Below are 26575 nucleotides of genomic sequence, written 5' to 3' on the forward strand. Positions count from 1 at the left end.
TGTTGTGATAATAAATGTGGTATTGGCAAGTTTTATAACATTACATTGCTATATAATTTACATTTACCCTATGTCACACTTTAGGTTACCTAGACTGAATTGCTTAATGTCTTAATAGGACATGACTCTCTACAAAACTAGAATGGTTGAGTACATTAAAAACCAACATATGTAAAGTTCCTGGCCTTGCCAGAAGTTTAATAGGGAGCAAAATGCTCTATTCCACTTAGGGTTGCCAGGTGTCCAGTTTTTGACAGGAATGCCCGGTCAAAAAGGCATCCTGGAGACTCCGGTGAGCACCACTGACTGGGCCATTAAAAGTCCGGTTGTCAGTGCAGTGGAGCTAAGGCAGGCTCCCTGCCTGCCATGGCTCCACGCAGCTCCCAGAAGCAGTGGCATGTCCCCACTCCATCTCCTACAAATGTAGGGGCAGCCAGGGGACTCTGCACGCTGCCCCTGCCCCAAGTACTAGCTCTGTAGCTCCCATTGCCCGGGAACTGCGGACAATGGGAAATGCGGGAGTGGTGCCTGTGGACGGGGCAGCGCACAGAGCCTCCTGGCTGTGCCTCCGCGTAGGAGTCGGAGAGGGTTATGTTGCTGCTTCTGAAAGTTGCTTGAGATAAGTGCCACCTGGAGCCTGCACCCCAACCCATCCCACATCCCAACCCCCTGCCCTGATCCCCCTCTTGCCCTCCGAACCCCTCAATCCCAGCCCAGAGCACCCTCCTGCACCCCAAATCCCTCATCCCCAGCCCCACCCAGAGTCTGCACCCCCAGCTGGAGCTCTCACACACCCCAACCTCTTGCCGCAGCCCAGAGCCCCCTCCAGCACTCCAAACCCCTCAGCCCCAGCCTGGAGCCCCCTCCTGCATCCTGAACTCCTCATTTATGGCCCCACCCCAGAATCTGCACCCCCCAGCACAGAGCCTGTACCCCCTCACACACCGTAGCCCCCTGCCTTAGCCCGGACTCCCCTCCCATACTCCAAACCCTTCGGCTCCACCCCCCAGCCCAGAGCCCCATCCTGCACCCCAAACCTCTCATCCCTGGCCCCCCCTTAGCCTGCACCCCCACCTGGAGCCCTCATTCCCTCCCGCATTCCAGCCCCCAGAGCCAGCCTGATGAAAATGAGTGAGCAAGTGAAGGTGAGGAGACTGAGCGATGGGGGTGGGGGGAGAGGGAGTGAGACGGGCGGGGCACAGGGTGAAGCAAAGGTGTTCGGTTTTGTGCAAGTAGGAAGTTGGCAACCCGAATACCACTTGGGAGACCCAAGTTTAAGAACACACTCAAGTCCCTCACTCCCAGGCCAGCAAGGAGCAATTCCCAGGCAGTTCACTCACAACTTGACACAGGAAGTAACACCTCACATCAACTTGCTAGTGACCTCTCCAGATGAGTCAGGACAAGCTACAAAGGCATTCTCAGAAGAAGGAAAGCAGACCCGATGGAGACTTTAGGGTGAGGGAAATGAGTCAAGGGAGGGAAACAGAGTTTATCAGAGATCCATGGGATCCAAAAAATAATCCCATCCACCCCCTTCTTAAAAAAAGCAACAAAATCCCTCAAGGTACTATTAAGTACTTAAAAAAAAAAAAGTTGGTTTAGTCAAACAATTCACACCTGGGATTATAAACAGTTTAACTCAGGGACAGCTGCCATGCTCTGACACTCAGGCTATGTCTACAATACAACTGGGAGGTGCGATTCCCAGTGTGGGTGGGCAGGCTTTCGCTAACTCACCCTAGCACGCCAAATACAGCAGTGGGGACATCCCAGCACAGGCTCACTGCACAAGCTCGGGCCCAGGCAGCTTGGACTCAGGTGTCAAGCGGCAGATGTCCATACTGCTATTGAGCTAGTGAAAGTCCGTCTACACCCACTAGGAATCACAGCTCTCAGCCACAGCATAGGCAGAAGCTGAGGATCTGATTCTGCGACTCCTTTCTCACGTGGAGGAGTTCTTATTCACTGGGAGTAGTCACACGGCTACTCAAGTCAGAGCAGCTGAATTGGCCCTGATTGTATGGACCCAGGAGTATTTTCACAGCTTTGGCCACCAAAATGTTCAAGTAATTCTCTGTGTGTGTTATATTGCTTCAGCAGAAATCACTACAGCTCCCCCACCCTTATACTTTGAAAAGACCTAAGTCTAATGAATGTGGGGGTTTTTTTTTTTGCTTATTTTGGCAAATTTAATCTGAACCTACTCCCTATTTTTTGTGCACAGGCAATCTTGATATCAACTTTCAAAACTCCACTGACTACATGCAATCTCAGGCTTCTGCAGTATTCGATCTCTCTATACAGAATGGCCGCATGACATGGGGACTGCTGTAGTTGATGCTTTATGAAGTTTTCTCAAGATTTTCCTGCTTTTATTTTTTTTAAAGGGTGATTGAAGACAGAAAAAAGAAACCTGTTTTCTTTTTTTGCTTTTAATACTCCTATTCTGAGACCATCTATGACAATACCTCTTGGAAAATTGCTCCTGTCCAATAAAATGCTCAAAGCACTCCTTTGCCAGAGGCATTCATTCATTATATAAATCAAACAAGCATACAAAAACAGACAAAAAGTGACTGGTAATGCCCAGTGAATTCCTATGTTCAGCTAAGATGATTTGGGTGCATTGCATGCAGATGTCAGGTATTTTAATAAAGAGCTCCATTGTGCGGGGCCCCACTACTCCTCCATAGCTCCCAGCACTCCCTTGAAAGGGGGGAGGGTGGGGGGACAGCCATTCCAGCTGGGCTTGGAACCTTGTCTGAGTCAGGAAAACCACAGCTCATAAGCAAAGAGGAAGCATAATGTTCTACAAGGACAAAACATTAGCAAAAATGTCACTCAGCCCCAGTTCCACATGTTGGCTGCCACGGCCTCTTCCTCCTAGCATGCCCGATTGATATAAATTCCATCTGCTCAGCAGCCAAGTGACAGAGAAGAAATACCGGCATCTGGTCTCTATTGCTGTCGGGTTTTTGTTCCATGTTAGACCTTAGCTAGAAACATATGAAGAGATGAAGGTGCTGGCAAGCAACTAAAAGGCTGCACTGGCACAAATGAGACTTTCTGATGCTTTTCACACTTCACTCTTGATTTTTAAAGGGAAAAAGGCGGAGGAGACTTGATAAACTGAGTTTCAAGAGCCAACAGGCCTGGAGGTCATTTGGTGTTTTTAACTTTTTTTTTTTTGGTGTTTAAAACTGTAAAGCACAACAATCCTTTTTTAACACGACAGAAGGTAACTAAGTCACACAAGAATGTTGCTCTTCAGCTAACTTTTTTTTCTTCTCTTAAACATCCACTGGTTTGGACCTGCTCCACAGGCACTTTATATTCTCCCGAGGAGCAGCTGGAAAATGCCAAAAGACCAAACCACTAACTCTCTTTTAACCCCACTGTGTCCAGCAAAAAGTTAGTTTGCTGAACCGCAGAGGGAGAAATAAAGTCCTTCAACAAAGCACACGCAGTATCCGAGAATCTTTTTTCACGTCTGACTTGTGCTACTCAAGTGGCTGTTGAGAGTGACCACTGGAAGGGGGAGGAGGGAGAGAGAGTCTGTCTGTGTTCTGGGCATTCCTTAATGAGGATTGCTATTCACATGCATAGATGCGGGGTGGGTGGGTGGGGGGTGTGTGAGAGAGAGAGAGAGAAGGAATGAAAGAAAATAAACAGAAAATAAATTTGGGGTCAAATCATATTCTTGCGGTGGAAAACAGCTGGAATCATAAACACAGAGGCATTCTGTATCTAAACTGACCCAGGGCATACAAATGAAAACATGTTCACAGAAGGACATAGTGTGAAAAAAAAAATCTGATCATCTATAGTCATCATAGAGTTTGCTTCTATACAAAAAGCAAACAAAACACCAGTTTATTTATTTGTGTTTCTATAACCTTGGTGGGCTGCTGGGACCGTTTTGCAATGAGAGTGTCATCTTGTTTGGGTGAGAGGGCCATGAATTGACAGAGAGAAGTGAAGCGAGTGAACTGCAATCAAAATGACATTATAATACTGAGAGAGAAAGGGAGAGAGAAGAGCTCTTGAGAACATATAAATATATAATAAAGCCCTGGAACACTTAATAATTAATTGTTAGGAAGAAGCTTTTATTTCAATGAAAAGAAGGGCTTCCAAATGTCCACCCCATCAGTAAGAGGAAGAATGGAACCGTCCAGTTTAATGATGCCCAAGAGAGGTCCACCCCGTGCATAGGGCCAGGAACCAACCTATGCACCACTTATGTCCTCAAAACAGATCTTAGATGGTATTAAAGTGGTGCATAATGCTTATGCTGGCCCTCTGCTTGGGGATAAATTTCACTCAATGAAATTCAACTGAACTGCACCCATTTATATCAGCTGAGTGCCTGGACCGATGAGTTTAGCGCATCTCAGATCTACTGGATTGCACATAGGTCCCAGAGTTAGGGGCCACGGGTTCTATTCCTGGCTCTCCTTGTTACAGTGTTACCTTGGGCAAGTTACTTCTCATCCTAGTCGTACAGCTTCTCCATCCCTAAAAAGGGAATAATTAGTACCCACTTTTGGAAAGCTCTTTGAGATCTAGATAAAGGCCCCTCCACAAGTGCATTATATTATTTTCACAAAAGAGCCTTGCCATTCTACTGCACAAGGGAGCTTCCCTTCAGAAAATGATGGGTTGCACTGTTGCCTGGAGTACATTGAGAATGCGTGGTGATGAGATATTGCCAATTTCTTCTTGAGGGGTAGTCTTTTATTCACCAGCATCAAAGTACCTGTCAGCACAGACCCTTTCCTCCCACATCTTCTCCGAGATGGATAGCATTATCACATGCTAAAGAACAGCACAATGTATGCACATTACTATGAAAGACCAAGTACTTTATCTCACATCACCAACCTGTGCTAGCCTGGGGATGGGGTTAGAACCTGAGGAAGGTCACAAACATGTGGCTTTCACTGCAGAGCCAGGACAGCATTCAAATCTCTTTCAAGGGAATCAAACAGAACTGGTCAAAGTTGGAATTTCTGTTCCATGGGAAATTCCAACATCGATTTTTATTCCAAATTAGAATGAAAAAAAAAAAACACAACAAATTTCAATATTAATGTTGAAATACAATGTTTGAAAAAAATCATTTCAGGTCAATGGAAACATTCCATTTTGATAAAAATCGAAACATTTTGTTCAGATTTTGACATTTCTATTTTACATCTTACTATAATTTATAATCTCAAGTTTCAAAATTAAAAACTGTTTTGGAAAAAATTCCAGTAAGATTGTTTTGATCTTTTTGAAACACCTCCCCCCCGCCTAATTTTTTCCTAAATGAAATTTCATCAAAATTGACACATTCCTGCAGAAAGTTTTGATTGTCACAAAACAGCATTTTCTAATGGGAAATTTTTGATCAGCTCTAGATTCAAACCCAATTTGAGTATCAGAGCTGCTAAATTGAATAAAGCGGTTCAAAGTCATCACTCTGCTATGCACTCATGTCTGTTAATGGGATACATAAAGAGGAAAACTATCTTAAACCAACAAATCAACAAATGTAGCTGCTACCCACACATCACTTCACATTGGGGTGCATTTTCAAAGCACTGTCTTTGTTCATGAGATGTGTATCTTGATTTCCCCACCCTAGTCCACCTCCTGCATTGTGCTTATAATAGATTTTTATAGAAACCAAGGATTAGGCAACAATAATAAATGCCCCAATCTGGGCTCCTCAGAAAAGTTAAGTGACACTATCCAATCATACCGAGTTAAAAGTTTTTTTAACAGAAGGCTGGTAACAAAAGCATTTGTCTGCTTGCTTCCCTACCGGGCAATCAGTGGAGAGCCTCAAGTGTCTTTCTGTTGTGTGTTTGTACAGCAGCTAGCACAATGGAGTCCTGGTCCATGACTAGTGCTTCTAAGTGCTACCACAATACAAACAACAATGTGATATACAGCATACTATTAGCTAAACATATGTGTGCATAATTATTATATATAATGGACCCCTGGTGCATTGCCACTGAAATCAATGGGGCTAGGACATGGATGAGCTTTGAACAATTTATATCAAATTTACTGCCCTGAGTGGACAATGTGACATTTCTTAAAAGCCAAGGCAAAACTTTGTGTGGAATTAGTTGTGTGAGGGGATGAGTCAGGTGTCTGGCTGTGAAACCCATCAATGTAATTTCCCGTAAGTCAGAAACGTGAAAGAATACAGCTGCTGGAATGAGTGAATAGCTGAAGGAGCTTATGTGAGCTTCAATACCAGGCCAGAGCACTGCTCCTCTGTGAATGACAAGTGATGGCCCAAATCACAGGGGAGCTGCCGATGAGTTATTAATGGTGACAGGTACACTACCTGGGAGACAGGTTGAGAGGGGAAAAAAGATTATTTATAAGCGAATAGTTAACAGCTGTACCTACTGCTAAGCATTACATGGATGCCACAAACTGTAGAATTCAAATCGCGGGTTATTCAAGCACGAACAACTGCCTGTCACCAAACTGCAACGCATCACTACAAATTAAGGTGGGAGAGATGAGACGAGGCTGGAACGATGCCTCGTTCAAGAAGGCAGTATCATCATGGAGCTCAGATAAGAACTGAAGAAGGGCTGAGATAACCACGAGGTGAATTATGGTTCTTAATAATAATGATGAATTTGCAAGAACAGATTTTTAATTTTTCCTGAGGGCTTTCGCAGGAGAACAGATGCTGAATCTGTCCTTCACTGACAAGAATAATGGAGGGGGGAGATGTTTTCAGAGTTTTCTTTTGATAGGAGGAATAATTAATTTGTATTGTTGAGATAATTTCTGCACTTCTTTTCTCCCTCTCCCAAATTTGAGACCTACATTATTAAACCTATCATATAATTTTCTAACAATGCCTACACTATATTATTTAGTCTCCCAAGGGAATTACAGACACTCTTCCACTAGGTATATTTAAAAGTAGCCTGGAAAAACTCAATCAAATCTATTTCTCCAGGTCTATGTACTGCTCTCTCCACCATGATTTCAGCACACACATCCCAGAGAACAATTCTACACTGACAGAAAGATAGACTACATCAGGATTTCTGAAACTGTTTGATAACGTGGAGATCATTATGTTGATAGAGAGATTGGTTTTCAAACTACCTCCCCTCCCATTTCCAGTCACACAGCATCCCAGTGGCAATTTAGAGTAATTGCTTATATGTAAAAAATAATAGTAGGAAAATATTCAATATATTTTTCGCTGCCTTTTAATGCAATTCAGCATCTAGGAGCAGGGAAGAGGACCAGGCACCACGAGATCAACACACTCTCCATAGACAGCAAGTGCTCCATAGATCACCAGTGGTCCAAAAAGCACAGGCTGGGAACCTCTGGACTAGACAACCGACCAGTAAAAGAATATTTTCCATCTCTAACTTCCATGATCTTGGCAGGCAAAACTAACCAAGTCTAGAAAAAAAAAGCTCAATCCTCTAAACACATAAAGAGATGAGTAAAGTTATTCACCTCCTTAAGTGTTTGCAAGATTGAGCCCAATTTTGGTAATTTAGGTTTGACAAGTAACCTGAGATTATTGAAACGGAAAGAATTTTAAAAATCTGTACTTACTGTATTATTCACCATATATATCCTCTTGACTTACTTTTTGTGCTTCAGAAATTTAAATGATATTTCCTTGTCAGTTTCATGCTGGCTATCACACAGTAGAACAATTCTTCAATATCTGGATTGCAAACACTTCAAGAGAATGCTTCAATTTAAACCAATATGTTTTTCATTCTTTTGTTTTAAACTTTGCATTAAAATGTTTCCATTAAATATTATGTTTTGTGAAATGTTTTTCTTTTGCACAACCTAAGCTTCCAAAAGTACCTAAGATAATTAGGCACCCAACTCCCCACTGAATGTCAATGGAATTTGGGCAGCAAACACACAGAGACTCCTTTGAAAAATCCCAGTTTAAATTTAAGTGTTAAAAAAAGAGAAGACTAACATTTGCATTGCTCTTTCCCCAATTTCTCCATGGTTTTGGTGGCTGCTTGGTTTCTCCCACTCCTCTTTTCCCTCTGCTAATGCTTTTTTCCTTGTGTTGTTGGTTGGTACCATCATTGCGTGGAGTAATTCCAGTATGCTGAATAAATCTACACATTTTGTTGCCATTTTAGAATACAAAACTAGAAGCCACACAAATACACTGCATGTCTCCTTCCTTTGGCTGCATCAGACAGAAAAATCCAAGCTTTCTGCTAAATCAGAGAGAAAGAGAATGAGAACGAATGAATGAATTGAGAAACCCAATTTAACTGATAGCTGAAGACATATTGTAGTCCACAAGGCAACTGGGAAAAGATTTTACTAGGGGACGAGACAGGATGAAGCAAAGGCAATAGAAAAAGGAGCTGTATAACATTTACGTGTAAATGGGCAATAGTACAGAACAAGCAGCAAAAATCTTATCAAACATTAATAGTGGCAGCTTCTGGTAGGATGGACAACCTGCCCTTCATGATAAGGAAAGAAAAGTAACATGATGAGACCTACAGTTGACCTCCTATTTATCAGATATATTCTATACAAAAATAATTGCCATTTTCCCCCTGCCTCCCTCGAAATAAAGGGGCAACAATAACCCAGAACATTTACACATTTGCATTCCAAAAATATTCTTGACCAAATGCGTGTTCTCTCTCTCTGTCTGTTAAATACAGGTGCATTTAAGCAGCCCAAGTAAAAGAGTTGGGGGCAGGGGCAAATGGGGAATGGATGGATTTCAAATGGGACTGCTCATGGACTAAGGTGCTATTAAATTAGGTACCAAAATCTGCCCCACGCAAATGTTATTATTCTGTGTTTGTAATGTTAGTGGCTACATATTTGGAGCCTTTTTTGGTTTTAAAACCCAAATTTGCCCAGACACATTCAGGTGTGAAGTTAAGTTTTTTTAAAAATACAAGTTCAATTTACCTTTCCCCACCCCCAATACATAAACACAACTTCACAGAGCTATCAGTAGGCTCCCTATTAGTAAAAACAAACAAAAAAGAAGCCACAAAATAATGATAAAACATATGGCACAAACCACGGCTGTGTTTATTTTATGACTGTTAACGTTATTTACAGTGTAATCTGGTCAGAATTAATTCTCAAAGGGTTATATACAAAATATGTCCAACATTTTTTAAAGCCATGCTCACCAAACACAGTTATGTTGTCAGCCCATCTACATGAATCTGTCAAAGTGCAGATCTCCTGTTTTCCCCCCAAAAAATGCAATACTATTTATTTTTTGTGGATTCATTATAAATTTCTGAGTGACACAAACTACAAGCTGCCAATAGAAATAAAAGGCCAGGATACTAGGAAGGAAGGCTGGTTTTTAAACATGCCAAAGTTTGATGGAAACATAACATCTTAAAACTCCTCCATTCCTAGCATCTGATTCTTAAGCTGTACTGTGTTCTTCACATTAGCTCAATCTCTCATGTATCAATGCAGCTCTTAAACTGCTTTTCCAAAACCCCTTTCCTTTTTTTCCACAGAGCGTATTAAGTAAATTACATCCAGTCACATTTTGAAGAGAACAGAAACTCATGTTAGTAGCTTGTTCATACTTTAAAATCAGCTCAGCACTTTAGGCAAATTCTTAGCTCCCTGAATAGCCTGAGCAATAGATCTATGCTCTAGATTAGGGAGGCCTGTAAGGTCCAGGAAGAAAGGGAACCATCTTGCAAAGTTTACTCCATGGCCACTACTGTCTCCTCAGGGGTGCAAAGGCGCCTACACAACTGCCCCAAGGGAATGGGGAGAGGAACAGGCAGGGGACTTGTGAAGTGACTTTGCCCTTGTTTTTCCTTCCACTTACTCCCTGTTCATGGTGAGCACTTAAGCAACTTGGCACGCAGGGGCTATGGACATCCTAATTTGGGCTCTCTGGCCCTCATGCACAATGGGCTCTCCACCACTGACAGGAGATGTAGTGCAAGATTTGCCCATTCAAGAGGCTCAGAATGTAGAATTTGCCCCCCCCCCCCCCCATCCCACACACACCAGGTTTTTTTGCTCAGCTTCTCTAGAGCAAATGAACATCAGGGAAGTGGCATAGGGGAATCTACAGGAGAAGAAAGAGTTAAAAACAAAGGAAAGTTGCTAGGAACCTTGTCATTTTCAATCAAAAAACTCCTTACACACTATATTGTAGTGACCTGTAATTTGTTCCCATTCAAAGCTTTACAGTTTAAATAAATGGCAGCCTTTCCAGGAAAGTGGCTCTGTTTAGTGATCCCATCTGCAAAGGGAAGTGACTGAGGTAACAGACCTTCATGATGGCCCCAATACGGAAGAGTGCTGAGGCATGTGCCTAACCTTAAAGGTATGAGTAGCAACTTGTTGAAGTTAATAGGACTACTCATGTGCATAGGCTTATGTCCCTTGCTGAATTGGGGCTTAGGTTCTGACAATGAGAAATGGAGCTGAGTCAGTAAGAAATGTGGACTTTTGTACAATACAACAGGAACTAAGGTTTTGCATGGCAGTGTGATTTTCATTTCTTTCTTGTGTGCACTGTGGATAATAGCATTGTTGAAGTGAAAGTGAGCATGTTAGTGAGATATTACTGTAGTTGTGTGGCCACCAATGGTGGGCTAATTCTTGGATTCAACTGTTGTGCTGGCTGTGAAAGATGTCTTCATTTATGACTTTCTTTTTTTAGCATTTGCACTATTGTGAGGAAAATACACTTGAACAATTACCACTATGCTAACAAAGTTATTTGCTGGGGAAAATATAAATCTGCAAGTGTGAGAGATGTCTATTCATTTCAAATAGCCCAGACATCTAAAGAACCTCAAACTAGCTTGACATTTAAATGATCAGAAACACTTTAGAACCCAGAAGACTGAAGTTTTCTACTGTGTTGACTTTTTGACCCTACTCCAGCCAACAAGTCTTTAAACTGGTAAAGTGAGTAGTTGCCTGTTAACATACTACATTTCCATTGATATTTTTGATACGCAGACTACCACGTTTCAACGGAACAAGCAAACTATAAGTTAAAACTTTTTAAACCCAGTGTCTCAATTAAGCCATGGAACCCAGATGATTTACATTACACAGTTGTGTATCTGGGGAGAGCAGTCATGTGAGCCCTACATTGTTTCTTGTGGCCCTCTTCAGTTAGAACTAACCCTTCCACAGGTATGCCCACTTTCTCCTAGTTATCTAAACACCCTTCAAACTCACAGACAACCCCAAAACAACCTAATCTCACCGTTTACACATTAAGATGAGTGTAGTAATAAAATCAACAAATAAAAATCAATTAAGAGGCCACAGTCAGCAGATCAATCCGAAACGTATAAAATTTAACTAGCGTCTGACACAAGACTTCTGTAATATATATTAAATATATAAATAGATAGATACACTCTCCTAGAAATGGTTCCTCTAGAGAGATGGTTGGGAGGTGACATAAGGAAACCTGAATTGACACTGTCAATACATACCTGTTCTGTACATGGATAGAACAACACTGGTCTCCAGAATTGTCAAGCTGGCACTTCTCATGCGTACATGCTCCCATGCTAGCATCACACACATGACCAAATGACATCAATCATGTAAGGGGTGTAGAGATCTTCCGTCGCAGGGGAAACACTGCTTCGCCCAAAGAAGACTCTCAAAAACGCCTGAGGAATAAGGACTGAACTGGGGGGAGGGGGGGAGGCGAGGGCTGGACCCAGGCTAGAGGGATTCCTAGCCTGCGAAAGGAACACTTGGGGTTTTTAAGCTTCAAGCAAGCGCAGCTGGCCCCTCAAGAATCTCTGCAAATGACCTAAATCAACAATCAGGGTGAGAATTTGCTACTCATATCTAATCTCTTTAGTATATTAAGCTTAGATTGAGCTTTTGTTTATTTCACCTAGGTCACCTGCTTTGATCTGTTTGCTATCCCTTATAATCACTTAAAATCTATCTTTTGTAGCTAATAAACTTGTTTTTGTTTTGTCTAAAATCAGTGTGTGGAAATTACAAATTGGGGAAGAAAGCTGTTGCTTTGAGGGAGAGGGTGAATTTTATGAGCTTAAGCTGTATAGTTCTCTGTACAATGCAAGATGGTATAATTTTGGGTTAACCCTCCAGAGGGGGGGTGTGCCTGAGAGGCTGGTAAGTGACCTAGCTGTATAGCCTTCCCATGCAGGGGCTGGTCAGAAAGCCTGTCTGCATGTTACTAGAGCTGCGTGTCCCCCTACCTGTGTGCTGGTGACAGTGAGAGACCAGGAGTGTGTCTGCAGCTTGTCACAGCATTGCAGAGTGAATGGGAGACCAGGCTGGTGGGTCAGGGGACTCAGTGGTACCCCAGTTCCAGGTGGAACCCGGGGGAACCCGTCACAATGTGTTGGTGATATCTAAATAAAATTCATCATGTGCCATTGACCACCTCATTGACCACCATGTCTTCTGTTCTAAATACCTCACCTGTGCTAATCCATCTTCCAGCTTCATACATTCCATACCTCTGAGAAGTCCCAAACAGTCAAAATACTTATTTATTTTCAACACAAATCTGCCATAGACATTTTTCCTTCCTGCTTGTCCCTCCTCCACCTCTGCTCCCACATCTCAAAAACAAAAGCAAAAATTATCTTGGTCTGAGGCATAGGATGACTGATAGCCAGGTCTGGACCACTGACAGGTCTAACATCCATTATCTCACTACCCTTGCAACTACAAAATGGGAGCTTTATACCAATGAAAGAGGAAGAGAATTCAAGTTTTCCACTGGGACATGCAGCACTTGCTTCTTCTAGTTCTGGAATGTCCCAAGATACTGGCCCTTAATGTGATGATGTACCCAGAAAAGCTAATTTTAGAGTTTTCTGAAATGTTATTAGTGATAATTTCTCTCTCCTTCTGGGTAGACTCATGACAAGGAGGAAGCCGACTTTACAATTGCAAGGATTGAAAAATAGTACCAGTAAAATTATTTAACACTCTCTAAAGCTTTAAAAAGTTTTTCTATAAAAGATGTGACGTACATAGGAATGTGTGTGGGATATAAAAACTTGTTTGGGATGACCTGCATAATTTATTAGTGATTCAGGACAACTTCTGCAGTGTCGTAAACTCTTGTGATTTTATCATGGGTCTAGTGATAATAGGTGTTCTCTTAAACCACTGCTCTTGAAATTCTTTGAAAGAAAGAAAGAAAGAAAGAAAGAAAGAAAGAAAGAAAGAAAGAAAGAAAGAAAGAAAGAAAGAAAGCCTAATGGTTGTGGAGAAAACTTAAAAACGTGAACCCTAAATGCTCAAATACAAACAGACAAATAGAACCAAAAATCTATTTTTTTAATCTCATGATTAAACAATCTCTCAATTTTGGGAGCCTGATTTATGATTTTTGAATGTTTGGGTTGGCGATACTCAATACTGCCATATCAAATTCCTGTTTAGCAGACCACACCATCATATGTTATGAAGACATAATACAGTCCTGCAGCCTTAAAATTCCAATTGTCCTGTAAGGGATTTCTTGGCTCTGCAGGATGAATGTCAATGAATAACACTGACTTCCACACCCTTCTTGTAGGAGGAATTGTAAGACTCCAAGGGTGAAATCCTGGCCCCACTGAAGTTAATGGGAATTCTGTCATTAACTTCATGGGGTCTGGATTTCAACACAAGGCTGTATATACACAGACACAAATACATATTAATTTTTGTCTACTATAACAAGGCAAAAATCATCCACAATGTCCCAAAATTAAAAGATGAGACAATTTTTTTCCTCCCAAGTTTGCTAAAAAGATTATGTTAAAAACTAATTACTGACAAGTCTTATTCCAGATAGAGGTGACATTCAGAATTTTACTTAGTAATACTACTACATAGGCTATATCTACACCAGGGGTGGCTCTACCAATTTTGTCGCTCCAAGCAGTAGCCACCGAATTGCCACCGTGCCCGGAAGAGCCCAAGAGCCGCCGCGGGATACAGACTGCCGCCCTATTCTGAATGCCGCCCCAAGCACCTACTTGGAAAGCTGGTGCCTGGAGCTGGCCCTGGTCTACACTTAAAACACTACAGTGGCGTAATTGCAGTGCTGTAATGTAGACATGTCCCACAGTGACGGAAGGGATACTCCCACTGCTGTAGTAAATCCATCTTCTCAAGAGGTGGCAGCTAGGTTGACGGAAAAATTCTTCCATTGACCTAGAGCTGTCTATTCTGGGACTTAGGTTGGCTTAACTATGTTGCACAGGGGTTGTGGATTTTTCATACCCTTGAGCGACATAACTGGATAGATTTAATTTTCTAGCGTAGACCAACCCTTAGTAATTACATACCCCCTTTCACCTGAGGATCTCAAAAGCACTTTACAAACATTAACTAATTTAGTCTTACAACACCCAAATATTAATTAGGATCATTTTGTACATGAGGGAAACTGACGCACAGAAGAGTCACACAACGAGTTAAAAAAACAGAGCCAGCAGAAGAATTCAGATTTCCTGAATCCAAGTCAAGTGTTCAAGACACAAGGACATACTGCTTCCCATTTCTACAGAAATGTCAACCAACATACAGGAGAGATTTCTTAAATAGAAATAAAACTAAATTCCCTAATTAAAATATAAGGGTTTAACCTTACAGATTCAGAATGTACAGAGTTAAGGTAGGGGGTTTTTTGGTTGTGTTTCTCTCTCTATGCTTGGCATTGTACTCCTACTGCCTACAAGGCAACAATAAGTGTTAATGACATTTACCCCTTCTAATGAGAGTCATTCATACTTCACTGTTATTCTTTGTTATTGGACAAGCACTAGTACCTCATTGAAAGATCAGGGCTGCAAGGGGAAAAAGTCCCCCTGAGATCCCTTAGACTTCAAGAAAAGCATTAAATCAACTGATGCTAGATAGACGACAAATTTGAGCCTCTGGGGGCTTTCCTGACTCCTAAGTCTCTGTGGTCCTTGGTTTCATGACTGCCTGAAGCCAGCTCTGACACACAGACAATCAAAACTACCCCCAAATTTCAAGATAAGGGCAGTAAGTGTCTAAATTGGGAAAAGTCTAACTGTTCAACTGTCATGGTTTGGAAGGATCCAAATACTAAGTACTCTCTAATTGAACTAATCTCAGTTGATATGTGGCTGACTGGGTAATGCACTGACCCTTTCACCTCCAAGACCACAATTTGAATTCAGCCAGAAGTCATCAGGAGACAGGATATGCTGGTCTTTAGTGAGCAGAGGCACTAATCTTAGTACTACTGAGTGTGTGTGTGTGTGTGGGGGGGGGGAGATGCTGATCCCTATGGTTCTGGGTGCAGAGACTGCACAGCTATTCTCACTAATATAAGGTGTTTAAAAAAAAAATCCTTGCGCTGCTCACATGGAACTAGGGCATTGGCATTAACCCCTGCCTTCTGACCCCAAATACAGAAAGAGTCAGAGCTCCTCAATGTAGCCAAGTGAACTTCACGGAGGATCTGATCCAATGACTGATTCAAATGAGCATGTTCAGTGAGAAGAGTGAGTCTCTGGCGCAGGAGATGAAGGTAACACTGGACATGCCCACAGATTATCCCATTTTATTTATTTAAAACATAATCCTTTAAGAAGGTTTATGATCACAAAGAGTTAATGGAATTTCTGAAAGATGGAAATTGTTTCCTCCTTTGTTTACCTGCCAAGACTCAAGTTCACTTGATGGCATCACTCACACCTCAAGATGCACAGAGACTGAGGTAAAATGCACCTCCCCTCTCTTCGCTCTGTTTTAGGTGTTTGTGATTTCATCAATTGTTGCAGAAGAAACAGAACCATTAATTTAGTTCTTGGCAGCTAAAGAGCTTTTCGGCTCAGTTTAAAAAGAAGCACACATGGTTCTGGTGTATGCCTGACAGACCTTCAGTAACAGGCATTTCCACGCTCTGTGCCCAGCTGTGTGAAACCATGTGTCAGTCAGTGGGATGACTGTGTGCTCCGTACCACTGCTCCCGCTTACCCCAATATTGTAAACAACCAGGACTGCTTCTCCGGTAAAAGAAACATATGTGTATAAAGTCTCTTTTTGCCTTTGCCAGGCATGCAATGGTTGCCTTTGCCACCCTGAGGTATCTGAGAAGGTCTAGTTATTTCTTGTTCTCAGATACCACTGGGTGGCAACTCATAAAGGTTGACTATGCTAGCAACCACTATATATAAGCATCACATACACCACTGTTGACCAGTTGGGATTAGACAGCTGTCTGCTTCATTGCAAGAGACGAGTCACAGAGCACCAGCACATAGTATTTTCCCGCTTCACACATTCTGAAAACCCAAATTGTCTTTGCGTGTTTTCCATGCCTCTGCTGTCATGCAACTTGTCTGGATGACACATTCAGAAGTGCCTATGAACTCTTTGCCTCTCTCCCATTCTTTTTCTGTTCAGGTAGCATATAAGTGTGAACAGGTGTGATAAAGCAGTTAAAAAGTCACATAATCAGGACAGTTGGGAATGGTGCTACAGAGTCAAGGGTACCAAAAGAGGCAGGGAGATGTTAGGGAGGTAAGTGCAGATACACACACAAATTTTGAAAGTATTGCACGCTGGAGTCAGAGAAATACTGCTGTCCTCCTGCACAACACTGCTTCCCTGTGGCTCAAGAGATGTGTGATGGCTCAGAATCTCTGTGCTGTCCTGCCCCTTCTCAGCTGAGAGTGTATGTGGTAATAACTGCTGGTTTAGAACAGCTGAAATGAATACAAAAGAGCAAGGAGCACAGTAGTGGCCCTTTATTTCATGAAGACAAGGGAAGTCACTTTAAGCTGACTTGTTGAAAAGAAGAAACTCTTCCAGCTGATCATAAACATGGATTTTAAGAGGCAGGACGCTGTGGGTGGCATGGAAAACTCAGGAGGTGAATAGCATAATGCAGGCCCATTGATCGGGGGGGAGGGGGCAATTGTCCAGGGGCCCGGGAAATTTAGAGAGAGCCCCCGGCCGCTACTGCCCTTTTAAATTGCCCGGGTGGGCTGCAGGGTCCCAAGGTGCGCGGGACCGCTCCTGACCCATGCCTTGTGGGGGCCCTGTGGGCTGCCATGGATGGTCCCGGAAATGATGGATTCATCACTTCTGCCCAGGGACAATTCTGGCCTTGAGGCCCAGAATTTCTGTCGGCGGGCCTAGCATAGTGTGATAAAGAGGAGGGAGTGGGGAAGGAAGGGAAGTTGAACAGGAATGAGGCTGAAGGAGGGATGGAGGAGGAGAAAGGGAATGCGGAGAAAAGGACAACAGAGGGAGTAAGTGGGAATGGAAAAAGAAAAGCAATAGGGGAAAAAAAGAGGGACTGAAAGCAAGAAATAAGCAGCACGTACCGTAGTCAATTTAAGTTTCATTCACACAGATGCTTTGAAAACTGCCAGGGTTTGGGGGTCTTGGCAGAGAGAAGTTAAACAGAGAGAATACTTGAGCAAAGGAGCACAAGTGACTATAATGAAACAACAAATAAGAGAGGGAAATACAGAGCAGAATATACTGCACAAACCTGAAAAAAGGCAGAATTAATAAAGCCATAAATGAAAGGTAACTCCCCTCCACCTTCAAATAATTTAAATATCAGTGGCAATTATTAGCTGAACATAGAAAGGTGATGAAATGACTGGGCTAGGAGTTGGAAGTCTGGTTCTAATTCCACATTCTGCCCCAGACTTTCTTGGGTAAGCCTCCTAACTTAAGAACAAAAGAACACAACATAAGAACGGCCATATTGGGTCAGGCCAAAGGTCCATCTAGCCCAGTATCCTGTCTTCCGACAGTGGCCAATGCTAAGTGCTTCAGAGGGAATAAACAGACCAGGTAATTATCAAGTGAACCATCCCCTGTTGCCTATTCCCAGCTTCTGGCAAACAGAGACTAGACACCATCCCTGCCCATCTTGGCTAATAGCCATTGATGGACCTAACCTCCAGGAATTTATCTAGTTCTTTTTTGAACTCTGTTATAGTCCTGGCCTTCACAACATCCTCTGATAAGGGGTTCCACAAATTGACTGTGCATTGTGTAAAGAAATACTTCCTTTTGTTTCTTCTAACCTGCTGCCTATTAAACTTCTTGCTGCCTCAGTTTTCAATCTGTAACAAGGAGATAATACTCACCTACCTCACAGGGATGTGGCAAGGCTAAATTCATGAATGCAAGTAAGCTGCTCTGAGATCCTCTGATGGAATTTGCTAAACAAGTGCAAAGTATTCATTAATAAAGATAGTTTGATGTTAAATACACTTAGAAAAAGAGACAGCCAGACTTAGATGGGAGAAAGAAACCTTTGTTAAATGCAGAGACCCCCAACATACATAAAATACATTTTTATTGTATTCACGGGAGGTAATTGTCAGCTATCATTTTGTTGCTTCTTCTTACAATCTATCTGAAAGAGAAGCAGAAGAATTTTCTCTGACTGAAATGGATACAAGTATTTTTGGCTTGATACCAATGTCACCATTAGATTGCAAAAATCATAGATTCATAGATACTAAGGTCAGAAGGGACCATATGATCATCTAGTCTGACCTCCTCCACAACGCAGGCCACAGAATTTCACCCACCCACTCCTGCAATAAACCTCTCACCTATGTCTGAGCTATTGAAGTCCTCAAATCATGGTTTAAAGACTTCAAGGAACAGAGAATCCTCCAGCAAGTGACCCGTGCCCCATGCTACAGAGGAAGGCAAAAAACCTCCAGGGCCTCTTCCAATCTGCCCTGGAGGAAAATTCCTTCCCGACCCCAAATATGGTGATCAGCTAAACCGTGAGCATATGGGCAAGATTAACCAGCCAGATACTACAGAAAATTCTTTCCTGGGTAACTCAGATCCCACCCCATCTAATATCCCATCACAGGCCATTGGGCCTATTTACCATGAATATTTAATTACCAAAACCATGTTATCCCATCATACCATCTCCTCCATAAACTTATCAAGTTTAATCTTAAAGCCAGATAGATCTTTTGCCCCCACTGCTTCCCTGGAAGGCTATTCCAAAACGTCACTCCTCTGATGGTTAGAAACCTTCATCTAATTTCAAGTCTAAACTTCCTGGTGGCCAGTTTATATCCATTTGGTCTTGTGTCCACATTGGTACTGAGCTTAAATAATTCCTCTCCCTCTCCGGTATTTATCCTTCTGATATATTTATAGAGAGCAATCATATCTCCCCTCAACCTTCTTTTAGTTAGGCTAAACAAGCCAAGCTCCTTGAGTCTCCTTTCATAAGGCAAGTTTTCCATTCCTCGGATCATCCTAGTAGCCCTTCTCTGTACCTGTTCCAGTTTGAATTCATCCTTCTTAAACATGGGAGACCAGATCTGCACACAGTATTCCAGGTGAGGTCTCACCAGTGCCTTGTATAACAGTACTAAAGCCTCCTTATCCCTACTGGAAATACCTCGCCTGATGCATCCCAAGACCGCATTAGCTTTTTTCACAGCCATATCACATTAGCAGCTCATAGTCATCCTATGATCAACCAATACTGCAAGGTCCTTCTCCTCCTCCGTTACTTCTAATTGATGCATCCCCAGCTTATAACTAGAATTCTTGTTATTAATCCCTAAACGCATGACCTTACACTTCTCACTATTAAATTTCATCTTATTACTATTACTCCAGTTTACATGGTCATCTAGATCCTCCTGTATGATATCCCCGTCCTTCTCTAAATTGGCAATACCTCCCAGCTTTGTATCATCTGCAGACTTTATTAGCACACTCCCACTTTTTGTGCCGAGGTCCGCAATAAAAAGATTAAATAAGATTGGTCCCCAAACCGATCCTTGAGGAACTCCACTGGTAACCTCCCTCCAGCCTGACAGTTCACCTTTCAGTAGGACCCGTTGTAGTCTCCCTGTTAACCAATTCCTTATCCACCTTTCAATTTTCATATTGATCCCCATCTTTTCCAATTTAACTAATAATTCCCCATGTGGCACGGTATCAAACGCCTTACTGAAATCTAGGTAAATTAGATCCACTGTGTTTCCTTTGTCTAAAAAATCTGTTACTTTCTCAAAGAAGGAGATCAGGTTGGTTTGGCACAATCTACCTGTTGTAAAACCATGTTGTATTTTGTCCCATTTACCATTGACCTCAAAGTCCTTAACTACCTTCTCCTTCAAAATTTTTTCCAAGACCTTGCATACTACAGATGTCAAACTAACGGACCTATAGTTACCCGAATCACTTTTTTCTCCTTTCTTAAACATAGGAACTATGTTAGCAATTCTCCAATCATACGGTACAACCCCTGAGTTTACAGATTCATTAAAAATTCTTGCTAACGGGCTTGCAATTTCATGTGCCAATTCCTTTAATATTCTTGGATGAAGATTATCTGGGCCTCCCAATTTAGTCCCATTAAGCTGTTTGAGTATCTCTTCTACCTCAGATATGGTAATATCTACCTCCATATCCTCATTCCCATTTGTCATGCTACCTTTATCCCGGAGATCCTCTTTAGCCTTATTAAAGACAGAGGCAAAGCATTTGTTTAAATATTGGGCCATGCCTAGATTATCCTTGACCTCCACTCCATCCTCATTGTTTAGTGGTCCACTTCTTCTTTCTTTGTTTTCTTCTTATTTATATGGCTATAGAACCTTTTACTGTTGGTTTTAATTCCCTTTGCAAGGTCCAACTCTACTTGACTTTTAGCCTGTCTCACTTTATCCCTACATGTTCTGACTTCAATAAGGTAGCTTTCCTTGCTGATCCCTCCCATCTTCCACTCCCTGTATGCTTTCTGGTTTAATTATTTTCATCATCATAAACAATGTGTTGTAGGTATTATCCAATTAGATGGAATCTTCTTGTGATGAAATGCTTGTCTTGGGAAAGGAAGCTGACTGCAATTTCACAGGACTTATGATTGTTATTAATAGATAGTGTTGAGTTTAAGAAGGTATGTTACCATTACCTCACATATTCTTAGCCCAGCTGATATCTCCAGAGTGCTCTTTTTTTGCTAGTGATGCTTATATGTTGAGTGGAGATTCTTCAGCAAACTGCTTACATGAACCCAGGAATGTCTTGCACTTAATGCTTGATAGCAAAAACATGAGCATCTTAGGCCTGGTCTAAACAACTGCAGCATCATAGCTGTGCCACCCTAGGAACTGTAGTGTACAAATATCCTTAGCTAGGCACTGTGTTGTTCTGACAGAGGGGAACAGACAGGAAAGCCGAGACACAGACATGCACTCTGCTCAAGGAGGGCAATGCTTCACTACCAATGCTTTATTGTAATCTGCCATAGGCAAATCCAATTGTGAGCAATATTTAATTTTAAGGATAGTTAAATAATGTCCATAGCCACATCAGGTTAATAATGATTATGCAGCATACTTGAAAGAAAAGGAGAAAAACACATTACAGTTCTTTGGTTTTTCCTCAAACACCTCTACCTACTCTCAATGCAAAAATGGGTCAAAAGAACAATCAATTTCCCTTCTGACTCTGATATTACCAGGCCAGTAAGATAGAACAACCTGTTCCACTATCTTCCTTAGTGGTTGTGTGGCTGAGTGGTTATAATTTACAAAACTAGTCAAGTATTGTCACGCAAAGATAATACAGCTTTTCCATGTATGAGCAGACATCTGATATGGATGTGGGTACACTCCAGAGATTTTGAAATATATATATATATTTCAAAATTGAGTTTAAAAAAAAACTACAACATTGAATATAGAGCATGTGCAACTTGACTGAGTTAGTGTGCAGTTATCAGAAAAATGTCTGTGGAAAAACAACAATCTTATTTGACTCCCTCTGTGTATTTAGTTGACTTCAGTGACTAAAACAAGTGTTTATCTCTTTGTAGTCTGATCAGCCCTGCAGAGCCATCACAGCAATGGGAGACTGAGCTGAAGTCTTTTCTGGTTCATGCAGCAGCAGTGGAATTTTTAACTAGATGCCTATGATAGATTTTTGCAGATGGTTTGTGAGCAGGAAAGCACTGAGAATACCTAGATTCTAATCCTGGCCACTAACATGATGTCTGTGCCTTAACTTCCCCATCTGTAATGTGATGCTGTGAATATTAATTGCTCATGAAATGCTTTTAAAAGTACTGAATTGTTATTAACAACAACATAAAATCATTATTTGTAAAGGATCAGAATCTACAACCCTTATTCACATTAAGCAATTCTTTATGGCACAAGTAGCCCAATTGAAATCAATGGAAGTTGAGACAGAGAAAAGTACTCTCAATGTGAGTAAGGGTGCCAGAATCTGAACCAGCATATTTGTATTGGTTGACAGAAGATCTCACTGACACAAAGATGGATTCACATTGCACTCTCTCAGTGAGAAGACCTACAGTTCCATACTAGAATAAATAAAACAAATTCTTTTTTTTTTTTGGTAGACAACAGGTTAACAGCCCTAAAAACTAAAGCCCTTTATTTGTCCACAGAATGGATACAGGCCAGAGAGTTTCCCTCTCCTGTAGGTTCTCTGGGATCACACTCTAGGAATGAAAGACTAGTTTAGTCTCCCACCTTACTTCTGCTGAGATTGCTTACCAAATTGTCAATCACTGTCAATTATGATGTGCACACCTGTGCACCAAGAACTAGATAAAGACCACCATTCACTGCGCACTGGCCATTGAACAGCTTACAGGTGTTAATGACTCTCCCCCATTATCAACCTTGCCTAGATTCTAAAACTGGTGAAAGACTATCACATTACCAATCCCCTGAGTTGCCTAGTGTGCTCAGTGTTGTATCATTATAATGGTCCATTAAGGGTTTAGCTGAATGATGCAACAAGCCATTCCATAAGCACAAAAAATGTTACCCGTCCAAGTTACTTTTTAAATTCACTCTTAAAGACAAAATGCTTGAGCAGCCAAAAACCAGGGGGAATCACACCTGTGTGGAAGACAAACATACATACCAGCACAGCCCTGCTGTCCAACTTGCTTGCCACTGGCTGCTTTAGGTGTGCCTCTCCTGTTCCTCTTTAAATTGTTCTGAATATGGGTGGTTGGGAATTTTCCCTGAAAATTTTATCGATGGCAATCTGTGGGAAAGCTTTGATTGTACTAATTTTTTAAAAATTTTCCATTGGGACAATCAAAACATTATAGTTCATATCAGCTTAGGTCGACACAACCAAAACATTTTGGTTTCTTGAACCAAACGGACCCATTTAGTTTCAGGTTGGTTTGACATTTGTCTGTGTTTGCCTGAGCTGTCATGGTGCCTCATAGGTTTTTCTAATTCAGGTGCCCCATGCTTCCATTCTCCTCTTTGAGTCGGGCTCCCTAGCTGTGGCTACATCTCGCACAATGCACTGTGGTCGTCCCTCTCTTTGAAACACTGTGGTGCATTATGGGAGTCATTTTACCAGCACCTTGTCGTTCAGGTGAGTAACCCAATCCTTATAGGGAAATGGAGACATGAGGCACTTGAACTACAACTTCCATCAAACTCCGTGGCAGCTCGAGGAACGTGGACTAATGTCAAATCAATACAACCGAATATTTTGCTTTGATTTGTTGAACTGAACTGAAATATTTCAGTTCAGGGATATTGAAATGTTTGGTGTTGACTGGAAACGTCTAAACAAAGCATTTAGACATTTCTGAATCAAAGTTTTTCACAACTCGCTGAAAGTTTTCGGTATTTTGACTTTTTATCCTGATTCAGGACAAAAACAAATGATGAGATATCAGAATTTCCACATTGGATGGAAACCAGCTCTATGGAATTTGTATTCAGGACTAGGTGAGTGGAGATCTGCAATGGCCACTGCTGCTCTCCACCTACATCATGCCCAGATACTCCCTTTCATTACAGACCTAGACTATGAACAGGATGATGGTTACAAACAATGTCATGTTAGTCCTGTGATTTTTTTTCTTCTTTTGCTGGATTTAGTTAGGAGGGGATCAGCTACTTGGAAAGAAAAGTTAAGGGAGAGGGGATACTGATGGAAAGAGAGGTGAGAGAGGACAAGGCAGGGAAGAAGCGGTTAAGAGGGGCAGGTCTGGAGTAAAACTGAGGTGAAGAGACTGTGAAGGAGAGGGTTGAAGCAAACAGCCAATCATCACAGGGCAGAGACAGTTCAGTCAAAACTGCTGTAAATTCACAGAATATCTGAATGGCTGTGCCTGGAAGCTTCCCTAGCTGCTCCTACACACGGGAGTCTCTGGCTGGTTACTATCTGCAAATTTCCCCCAAGGCCACAAGACAGGGGGAGGGGCAGAACACCTGGGTCCTAGTTTCCCCTGTGTGGTGTGGGAGTGGCTGAAATCAACTAACTTCCTGAAAACATGACAAGTTTTTGCTAAGTAGATACAAGCACATTGACTGCATAGATGCACATGGGAAAGTTCTGAGCAAGTGAATACACTGGGTTATAACAGAAATGAATTTGCATGCAAAAGGAAGGCCTTGTAACCACAGCACTGGACTGGCGCTCAGGAGATCTGGGTTCAGCTCCCCATTCTGTCACAGACTCCGTGTGTGAATTCGGACAATTAATTTTGTGCCTCTGTCTCCCCATCAGTAACATGAGGCTAATAATACTTCTGTACCTAGCTTTTTGTATGGAAAAACAGGGTAATATCTGGGAAGTGCTCAAGTTCTACAGTGATGACCCTCATAGAAAAACCTACATGCTATAATAGTCACTATTGTGAACTCTAAGTGCTGGTGGCTAGGGTACCATATGTTCCCATACAGAATCTACCTTACACCACCCTCCTCCACTAAAGAAAAAGTTATTTGCAATGTATTTATTTAAAAACCAAATCATAAATGCTAATGTTAGGTCCCAAATATTTTGATCACATTCCTTCAGGTTTCACTGAAAATGTTTAATGAACTCTCTTTTCCCCCGATATACCGTGTTTCCTAGCTTTAATACAAACAAAATTAGAGAGCTAAACTAACAGACAGACTTGACTAAGTCTCTTGTAGTATGTCTTCATCTGCCCAGTAACACAATCTACAGCCTATTGCAAACCAAGTCAATATGTGGTAAGACTTTAACAGCCGCCCTTAACTCGCCTCAATAATTATTCTCTTTAACTGACATAATATTCAATATACTGTTGTTGAGTGCAATAATGGTAAAATTGATGCCTTGAGGGCTACAATACGATTGAGTTTTAGCCAGATAAACTGACCTCTAGCCTAATGGTGTATTATAGGGCTTTACACCATTCAGATGCACAGTGTGACTGTTTATAATCCTCTATATAATTATATTACATTCCATTCTTGCATATCTTCAGATCATTCCAACAGATAATTGCCTGATTCTGCAACACTTAAATGAGCAGAGCCACTGATTTCAGTGAGATTCTTCTTGTCTGCAAGAGTTACTGAATCAGGTTCGAGGCTTGCAATGTTGTTTCTGACCCTATATTTATCTTGATTTTTATCATATGGTTGAAAACAAACAGTTTGTCTCTAAATAGGCAGTAAGCTTGTCATCTGGAATCATCTGGATACTAGGATTTTTTCACCCTTTTTAAACATCAACATTCAGAATCCAGGAATTTAAAATGTAATGCAAAGCATACACGGCATCACTAAAAAATATCCATATTCTGTCAATAATACAAGCCACATATTAGCAACTACAGCATGTACCAAGACACACTGCATTCGTGTTTTCTGAAAAGATCAATTCTAATTTCTGAAACTGGGTTAAAATCATAGCAGATTATATTTTACATGTGGACACCTGGAACATTTAGCTTTAAAAAAATCCATAAAGAATGCTGAAAAAATCTAAAAAACTTTAGAATTTGTATATACCTTAATAAGAGTAGCAGGGCCTCAATACAACAGTTAGCCTCTTTTTTTCTCTCTCTCTAGGACTATCTACAATGCAGAACTGTTTACTATGACAATCTTTTAGAAGGAGTTTTAAGATAATTTCTTTGAAAACATGATGTAATTATGTGCAGGCTAATGTGCTTCCTTTACAGAAAGGATGTTGCATGAAACAGGCAATAAAAGAAATAAGCATTGAAAGTTCCTTTGGGCAGGAACAAAGACTCCTCTGTGTTCTGTAACAGGCCAACTATGTTATTTGTGCCTACATAAATTAATAAAATAAATACAAAAATGCAATAATAGTAATCTTCAAAATCAAGCTTGGCTCATTTGGGTATGTCCAAATTATGGGCTTGAATCTGGAAGGTGCTGAGCACCCACAACTCCCATGGAAGCCCGTAGCAATTTAGGGCACTCAGAACCATGTGGTATAGGACACGAGATCTGAAATGCCCTTTTGAACAGATAGCAAACTAAATATCTTGGAAGCTAATGGATGACTGGGTGAAGATTTCAGGTGACTGGGTGAAGATTAAACATGGAAATGCCATTTTTTTGTGACTAAATCAAGCTGTTACAATTTTACAAAGGGAATGGGTTTACAAACCACATGTAAAAGCTCAAAGGTTAGCTTTTAACCATGAACTTATATTAGGAATATGGGTTTTTAATGTATTATAGGATAGTTCTCCTCCCTCAAAAATAAATGAGTGAAGGAAGGAAGGAAAAGTTGA

At 41.4% G+C, this 26575-nt stretch overlaps 1 protein-coding gene across 1 annotated transcript in view; it reads right to left on the minus strand.

Annotated features, from left to right (window-relative positions):
• The window catches only part of BNC2 (basonuclin zinc finger protein 2), a 399221-nt gene that overhangs the window by 82148 nt on the left and 290498 nt on the right, over positions 1 to 26575 (minus strand). The window lies entirely within an intron of this gene.

This window comes from Eretmochelys imbricata, chromosome 5 (assembly GCF_965152235.1).
Source record: "Eretmochelys imbricata isolate rEreImb1 chromosome 5, rEreImb1.hap1, whole genome shotgun sequence".
NCBI classification, from domain to species: Eukaryota; Metazoa; Chordata; order Testudines; family Cheloniidae; genus Eretmochelys; species Eretmochelys imbricata.